Source organism: Cebus imitator, unplaced genomic scaffold, assembly GCF_001604975.1.
Source record: "Cebus imitator isolate Cc_AM_T3 unplaced genomic scaffold, Cebus_imitator-1.0 Scaffold124, whole genome shotgun sequence".
NCBI lineage: Eukaryota > Metazoa > Chordata > Mammalia > Primates > Cebidae > Cebus > Cebus imitator.
In genome coordinates, this window is record NW_016107439.1 from 382,387 (window position 1) to 390,834 (window position 8,448).

The 8,448-nt window shown below is 39.6% G+C and overlaps 1 pseudogene; it reads right to left on the minus strand.

The window, feature by feature from the left end:
* Positions 1 to 1,950: 1,950 nt before the first annotated feature.
* The window catches only part of LOC119472928, a 23,286-nt pseudogene continuing 16,788 nt past the window's right edge, over positions 1,951 to 8,448 (minus strand).

Here is an 8,448-nt window from a genome sequence, read left to right on the forward strand (position 1 = left end):
TGGAATATTATGCAGCCATCAAAAATGATGAGTTTGTGTCCTTTGTAGGGACATGGATGAACCTGGAAACCATCATTCTCAGCAAACTGACAGAAGAGCAGAAGATCAAACAGCACATGTTCTCACTCATAGGCGGGTGTTGAACAATGAGAACACGTGGACACAGGGAGAGGAGTACTACACACTGGGGTCAGTTGGGGGGAAACAGGGGAGGGACGGTAAGGGGTGGGGAGTTGGGGAGAGCTAGCAAGGGGAGAGATGCCAGATGTAGGTGATTGGGAGGAAGGCAGCAAATCACACTGTCACATGTGTACCTATGCAACAATCTTGCATTTTCTTCACATGTACCCCAAAACCTAAAATGCAATAAAATAAATAAATGGAAAAAAAATTAAAAAAAAAACTGCTGCTGATTTTATTTTTCTGGTCTTTTGCTTAATTAATAAAAAGTTACCTTTAATGATTAGTGACTTGGGTTCTCTTACAATTTGAGGGCTTGGAGGAAACAGTGGACAAATCATGTGATCTTCATTTGTGTCTGGTAAAAGCATGTCCTTTTCCCAAAGTGATCTCTGAATCATTCTTGGAAAAGTCACATGCTGTGTTGATTTACTCGGCACACAGGAGCTCACAGACAGGACACAATGTTCCCAGCAATATCCTACAATGCAGAAATCCAAAGAGATTTATGGAAATAAAATATCTTTGGGTTCAGAAATATTGAAACACTTTAAAATGGAATTTAAAATGTTTAAATGGCCTTGGATTTTTTTTTTTTTTTAGACAGGGTCTTGCTCTGTCATCCAGGCTGGCGTGCAGTGGCGCAATCTCAGTTTACTGTAGCCTCTGCCTCCCGGGTTCAAGTGATTCTCCTGGCTCAACCTCCTAAGTAGCTAGGACTACAGGCACACACCACCACGCCCAGCTAATTTTTGCATTTTTAGTAGAAATGGGATCTCACCATGTTGGCTAGGCTGGTCTCAAATTACTGACCTCAAGTGATCCACCTGCCTTAGCCTCCCAAAGTGCTGGGATTAGAGGTGTTAGCCACCATGCCTGGCCTACCTTGGAATTTTTTTGGTCTATTGGTGTTTTTTTTTTTGTTTTTTCAAGGGTAATTACCAGTTTTCATCTGCCATTTTCCATGTCATGTATATTCAAGATTTATCCCATGTTAACTGAAACCTTACAGATTTTCCTAATTTTTATCACTTTTTGAGAGTCACAAAAGTTTTCAAGCAATATAAAGTTAAGAGTATTCAAAGAAGTTTTGAAACTTACACAGTCAGAGCCCTCCCTGTGCCTGTAGAACCTGTACAGAGTTAGCCTACAGAGTTCACTATGGGACCAATCTCTGTTCTCCAGAGCAGAAAGTTACAGTAGAAGCCCTGGTATTAGAGAGAGAAGCAGCTCTACAAGAAAAGCCACGTAAATAATAAGAGACTGTATCCCAGACAATATCCAACTATGAATATGTTCTCTTCCTCTTTTAAAATCTTAGAGGATTCTAATCTACTCCCACACTGGTATAGAAAGTACTTTAAAGGACCAGGATCCTAACATCTGATACATTGGCATTGAACAATAGCAATTCTAAAAGAACACACATTGAAAAACCAAATAAATACTTTGCTGAACCTTGGGGGAGACGTATTTTCGATTAAATAGAGAATGAAATCTAATATGAGAAAGTGATTCATTTCTTGTTCGTAAATGTATCCCTGGCTCATACGATCCATCTACAACAAAGAAATGTACAATAGAGGTCAGAGGAATAGAATCGGGCCCAATAGAAGAAGGGAAAGAGCTAGACAAAGACTAGACCAGAGACAGAGAATCCTATGGCCTATTGAGAAGAATTAACAGTTAACATCAGACCCAGGTGACTGTGGTGGCTCATGCCTGTAATCCCAGCACTTTGGGAGTCCAAGGCGGGTGGATCACAAGGTCGGGAGTTCAAGACCATCCTGACCAACATGGTGAAACCTTGTCTCGACTAAACACACAAAAATTAGCCAGGCATGGTGGCGTGTGCTTGTAATCCCAGCTACTCAGAGGCTGAGGCAGGAGAATCGCTTGAACCTGGGAGGCAGAGGTTTCAGTGATCCAAGATTGCACCACTGCACTCCAGCCTGGGCGACAGAGTGAGATTCCGTATCAAACAAAACAAAACAGTTAACATCAGACCCATACTCCAGCTTCCCTGCTAGTTGTTAAATAACTACCTATCTTATACTTTAACTGTGTATCATTTGTCCTCATTAAGGCTCATGTTTTCTAGACTAATCCTTTTATAGTCTTTATGAAGAATCTCCTATTTGTTAGGAGGGATGTTAGGACAAAATAGACCCGAATGGCTTCACAGTTGCCATCCTGGTTCCCAGATTGGGTAGACCAGTCAGCTACTCCTCTTACATACATTACAACCATGTAGATTCATTAGGCCCTTGGGTGCATGGAGACATATGAACACTTTCAAGTCCATGTTTGACCTACATTACCTTTATACATTAAGCAACTAAAAATATCTCAAAATAAATATAAAAATACTTCTTCTCTCTACTAGATTAGTGAAGGAACTGAATGGATTTTTATTCCCAAGAACTTGTTTCTAGCAGAAGCCAGCACTGGATTCAGGAGAAGGGCTTTAGAACTGGTGTGTGCCTACTCCACACAGGAGGCCATTAGTAAGTGTCACTTAAATAAATGACATCATACCTTTCATTTGCTCAAAGCTCCATCTGGTAACTTCCTTGCACTAGAAAACACAACAAAGCCTGATAAGTTAGATCATTGTTTTTCATTGGATGATATGTTCAAGATTTAGTTATTAAAATGGTATCATTTGACATAGGACATTGTTTTCCATATATTTGTTAGTGACAGAAGTAGGCTATAAATTATGATTAATATGATTTCAATAAAAATGCATGTGTATTTTTATAGCATACAAAATGACACACAATTTTAACAATGGTAATCTGTGAATGATGCATTTTTGGAGTTTTAAAAATTTTTTCTTCTTTGGGCATTTCTGTATTTAAAAAATATTTTAGTAACAAATCGCTTTTTTAATCTGAAAAGTAAAATCTTAACAATTCCAGTTCTGCCTGGATTAATGTTTCTGTGGGATGAACTTTGAAGACTTTGAAAAACTAACAGTAACTAAAGAAGGAAAATATCCTCAAGACAGCTTCACATTATTTAAAACCTGTATCTTGTTTTGGCAAATTAAAGATGATACTATCACTGGATGGTTTATTGGGCCCCCTCTCCACGTATGTTCCTGAAATCAAAGCCCACCTTTGATTTTCTTACTGAAACACCTAAATTCCTCAAGGATCTAGAACCAGAAATACAATTTGACCCAGGAATCCCATTACTGGGTATATACCCAAGGGATTATAAATCAATATACTATAAAGACACATACACACATATGTTTATTGCAGCACTATTCACAATAGCAAAGACTTGGAACCAACCCAAATGCCCATCAGTGAGAGACTGGATAAAGAAAATGTGGTACATATACACCATGGAATACTATGCAGCCCAGCCATAAAAAAGGATGAATTCATATCCTTTGCAGGGACATGGATGAAGCTGGAAACCATCATTCTCAGCAAACTAACACAGGAACAGAAAACCAAACACGACATGTTCTCACTCATAAGGGGGAGTTGAACAAGAAGAGCACATGGACACAGGGAGGGGAACATCACACACTATGGCCTGTCGGTGGGTGGGGAGGCTAGGGGAGGGATAGCATTAGGAGAAATACCTAATGTAGATGATAGGTTGATGGGTGCAGCAAACCACCATGACGTGTATACCTATGTAACAAACCTGTATGTTCTGCACATATATCCCAGAATTTAATTGCTATTAATTGCTGCCTCAATTTCAGACCTTGTTATTGATTTATTCAGGATTCAACTTCTTCCTGGTTTAGTTTTGGGAGTGTATGTGTCCAGGATTGATCCATTTCTTCTAGATTTTCTGGTTTATGTGCATAGAGGTGTCTGTAGTAATCTCTGACAGTAGTTTGTATTTCTGTGGGATCGGTGGTGATATCCCCTTTATCACTTTTTATTGCATCTATTTGATTCTTCTCTCTTTTCTTCTTTATTAGTCTGGCTAGTGGTCTATTTTGTTGATCTTTTCAAAAAACTAGCTCCTAGATTCATTGATTAGTTGAAGGGACTTTTGTGTCTCTGTCTCCTTCAATTCTGCTCTGATCTTAGTTATTTCTTGTCTTCTGCTAGGTTTTGAATTCGTTTGATCTTGTTCCTCTAGTTCTTTTAATCATGATGTTAGGGTGTTGATATTAGGTCTTTTCTCACTTCTCATGTGGGTATTTGGTGCTATGAATTTCCCTCTAGACACTGCTTTAAATGTGTCCCAGAGATTCTGGTACAATGTGTCTTCATTCTCATTGGTTTCAAAGAACATCTTTATTTCTGCCTTCATTTCATTATTTACCCAGTAGTCATTCAGGAGCAGGTTGTTCAGTTTCCATGCTGTTGTGTGGTTTTGAGTGGGTTTTGAGTGAGTTTCTTAATCCTGAGTTCTAATTTGCACTGCGGTCTGAGAGACAGTTATGATTTCCATTCTTTTGCATTTGCTGAGGAGTGATTTACTTCCAATTATGTGGTCAATTTTAGAATAAGTGCGATGTGGTGCTGAGAAGAGTGTATATTCTGTAGATTTGGGGTGGAGAGTTCTGTAGATATCTATTAGGTCCGCCTAGTCCAGATCTGAGTTCAAGTCCTGGATATCCCTGTTAATTTTCTGTCTCATTGATATGTCTAATATTGACAGTGAAGAGTTAAAGTCTCCCACTATTATTATGTGGGAGTCTAAGTCTCTTTATAGATCAAAAAAATATGGAATGCTTCACAAATTTGCATGTCATGGAGTCTTGCTCTGTTGCCTAGGCTGGAGTGCAATGGTGCGATCTTGGCTTACTGCAAACTCCACCCCACCCCCCACCCAGGTTCAAGTGATTCTTCTGCCTCAGTCTCCCCAGTAGCTGGGATTACAGGCACACGCCACCCTGTCCAGCTATTTTTTGTATATTTAGTAGAGATGGGGTTTCAACATGTTGGCCAGGCTGGTCTTGAACTCCTGACCTCAAGTGATCCACCCACTTTGGCCTCCCAAAGAACTGGGATTACATTCGTGAGCCATCACACCTGGCAAATCATCTTTTTTTTTGCAAGACAATAATAACAGAAATGTTTACTCATAAAATCTAGTTTGCAACATTAATGTACATTAACAAATAGGCCCGGCATGGCAACTCACGCCTGTAATCCCAACACTATGGGAGGCCAAGGTGGGCAGATCACCCGAGGTCCAGAGTTTGACACCAGCCTGACCAACATGGAGAAACCTTGTCTCTAGTAAAAATACAAAATTAGCTAGGTGTGGTGACACATGCCTGCAATCCCAGCCACCCGGGAGGCTGAGGCAGGAGAATCGCCCGAACCTGGGAGGCAGAGGCCGCCGCGAGCCCAGATCTTACCACTGCATCCAGCCCGCACACCTCCATCTCAAAAAAAAAAAAAAAAAAAATATTTTATCTAGATAACTGCAATGTTTGACTGTCACTGTGCATTTGTGGAAGGCAGGAATTTTAAATTACTGGCATCTATTGTATAGCAATAAAATTTCAGGGAAAATGCACTACAATCAGAAATAGGAGATGCTAATGAGAAACTTTACTAGATGAGCATTTAAAAGAAACTAGTGTCAATTTTTACATTTTAAATATATGCCATTTTTACATAAAATAAAACTACTGTAATCCAAGTTTAGAAGCAAAGAATAGCCTTACATTGCTAAATTATATATATGTATATGTACACACACACACATACACACACACACACACACAATTTAGCAGAATATGGTAAGAGTCTCATATAAAAAACAAATATTTGGGGAATAAATTATATTCTCTAGATATAGGCTAACAGAAGCAGTTTAAAATTTTATAATTCCTTTTTGCCTGCCTGCATACTAATTATCTAATTTAATTCAGGCACAACATATAAATTCTAGTATATTGCCCTAAATGTCTGAATCTAAAATTACAGACAAATTTGAAGTAGAAAATAAAAAGTAAAAATTCATATGGACAGTGACATTAATAAGACAAGAAAGTAAAGGGTGCCCTATTTGCTTATCTTCTGACACCAAGAAAATCTGTCACTGATTCCTGACAAAAATCCCTTTATGAGAGAACCAGGCATCATGGTTCACATCTGTAATAATAGCTACATGGTACATTAAAGTTGGAGAATTGCTTCTGGTCAAAACACTAAGACCTGCCCGGGTTATGTAGCAAGACCCCATCTCAAAAATAAGTGTCTTTTTTTTTTTTTGACAGGCTCTCACTCTGTTGCCTAGGCTAGAGTGCAGTGGCAAGATCCCAGCTCACCACAACCTCCACCTCCCAGGTTCAAGTGACTCTCTCGCCCCAGCCTCCCGAGCAGCTGAGACCACAGGCAGACACCACCATGTCTGGCTATTTTGCATTTTTTAAAATTAATTTATTTACTTTAGGTGCATACTATATCAGGCATTTCTCCTCATGTTATCCCTCCCCTCCCTCCCCAACCCCCGCTGTCTCTCCCTACCCCCCTCAACTGTTCCCTGTGTGTGATGCTCCTCTCCCTGAGTCCACATGTTCTTGTTGTTCAACACCCACCTATGAGTGAGTACATATGGAGTTTGGCCATCTGTTTTTGTGTTAGTTTGCTGAGAATGATGGTTTCCAGATTCATCCAAGTCCCTACAAAGGTCACAAACTCGTTTTTTATGGCTGCGTAATATTCCATGGTGTATATGTACAGTACCACATTTTCTTTGTCCATTCTATCATTGATGGACATTTGGGTTGATTCTATGGAAGTCTAGTATTTCTTTTTTTTTGAGACAGCATTTCCAGTTGACACTCAGAAACAGGTTGTTCAGTTTCCAAGTGGTTATGCGGGTTTGTGTGTGTTTATTGATCCTGAGTCCTAGTCTGACTGCGCTGTGGTCTGATAAACTGTTTGTTATGATTTCTGTTCTTTTGCATTTGCTGAGGAGTGATTTGCTTCCAATGATATGGTCAATTTTAGAGTACGTGCAATGTGGTGCAGAGAAAAATGTATATTCTGTGGATTTGGGGTGGAGCGTTCTGTATATGTGTATTAGGTCCACTTGGCCCAGCTCTGCATTCAAGTCCTGGATATCCTTGTTAATTTTCTGTCTCATTGATCTAATATTGACAGTGGAGTGTTGAAATCTCCCACTATTAGTGAGTGGGAGTTTAAATCTCGTTTTAGGTCATTAAGAACTTGCGTTATGTATCTGGGTGCTCCTGTGTTGGGGGTGTATGTATTTAGGATACTTAGCTCTTCCTGTTGGATTGATCCTTTTACCATTATATAGTGTCCTTCTTTGTCTCTTTTGATGTTTGTTGAAGTCCATTTTATCCGAGACTAGAATTACAACCCCTGCTTTTTTTTGTTCTCCATTTGCTTGGTAAATTCTTCTATCCCTTTATTTTGAGCCTATGTGTGTCTTTTATATGAGATGGGTTTCCTGAATACAGCACACGGATGGGTTCTGACTTTTTATACAGTTTCCCAGTCTGTGTCTTTTCATTGGAGCATTTAGGCCATTTACATTCAATGTTAATATTGTTATGTGTGGATTCGATTCTGCCATTTTGTTACTGACTGGTTTTCTTTCCCATTAGTTGCCTCATTTTCCTCATTGCATTTTTGGTCTTTGCCAACTGGTTTGCTTTTGCAGTGTCTGGTACTTGTTCCTTTCCGTGCTTAGTGTTTCTCTCAGGAGCTCTTGTAGGGCAGGTCTGGTAGTGACAAAATATCTCAATAATTCCTTGTCTGTAAAGGATTTTATTTCTCCTTCACTTACGAAGCTTAGTTTGGCTGGACATGGGATTCTGGGTTGAAAGTGCATTTCTTTAAGGATGTTGAATATTGGCCCCCACTCTATTCTGGCTTGTAGGGTTTCTGCAGAGAGATTTGCTGTGAGTCTGATTGGCTTCCCTTTGTGGGTGACCTGGCCTTTCTCTCTGGCTGCCCTTAGCATTTTTTCCTTCATTTCAGCTCTGGTGAATCTGACAATTATGTGCCTTGGGGTTGCTCTTCTTGAGGAATATCTTTGGGGAGTTCTCTGCATTTCTTGAATTTGAAATTTGGACTGCCTTGCTAAGCTTGGGAAGTTCTCCTGGATAACATCCTGGAACATGTTTTCCAGCTTGGATTCATTCTCCCCGTCATATTCAGGTACACCAATCAAGCGTAGATTAGGTCTTTTCACATAATCCCATGGTTCTTGGAGGCTTTGTTCATTTCTTTTCACTCTTTTTTCTCTTGTCTTGCCTTCTCTTTTTATTTCATTGATTGATCGTCAATCTCTGAT